We start from the raw sequence: 459 nt of genomic DNA on the forward strand, positions 1-459 counted from the left end.
GTTTCATTGACATTCAGTTCTACCTTGCCATGTTTATTTGTACATTTGCGTGTACTATTTATGTTCAATTAAAAAAAAAAAAAAAAAAAGAATGAGAGGCTGAGAAAATCTCCATGTCTCTCTCTCTCCCCCCTTAATGCCCCCCCGCTTTTTCCGTACGTTGGCAGACAATGAGATCAAAAGCAAATGGGTGTCATCGTAATGCAGTAACAGGGTGATAAAGGCCATGTTAGAAGTGTGTATGGGCTTATTTTACAGGCTTTCCCCTGGTACTCCATGGATTACCAGGGGCGTTTCTGCCGTGAAGCTGAAAGGAGCTGTTTCGGTGTTCCTGTTTATAAATCCACTCAGCAATGAGGTGAAAAGCACATCGGTATCGATATAATTCGGTAACAGGGCGATAACATCCATGTATTCCGCTCTGGGCCCTGGTACTCCTCGGGGGGGTGAACGCCGGGC

The sequence above is a fragment of the Fistularia commersonii genome, unplaced genomic scaffold (genome assembly GCF_037954325.1).
Source record: "Fistularia commersonii isolate RoL2024-O1a breed Wild unplaced genomic scaffold, RoL_Fcom_v1.0 HiC_scaffold_42, whole genome shotgun sequence".
NCBI lineage: Eukaryota > Metazoa > Chordata > Actinopteri > Syngnathiformes > Fistulariidae > Fistularia > Fistularia commersonii.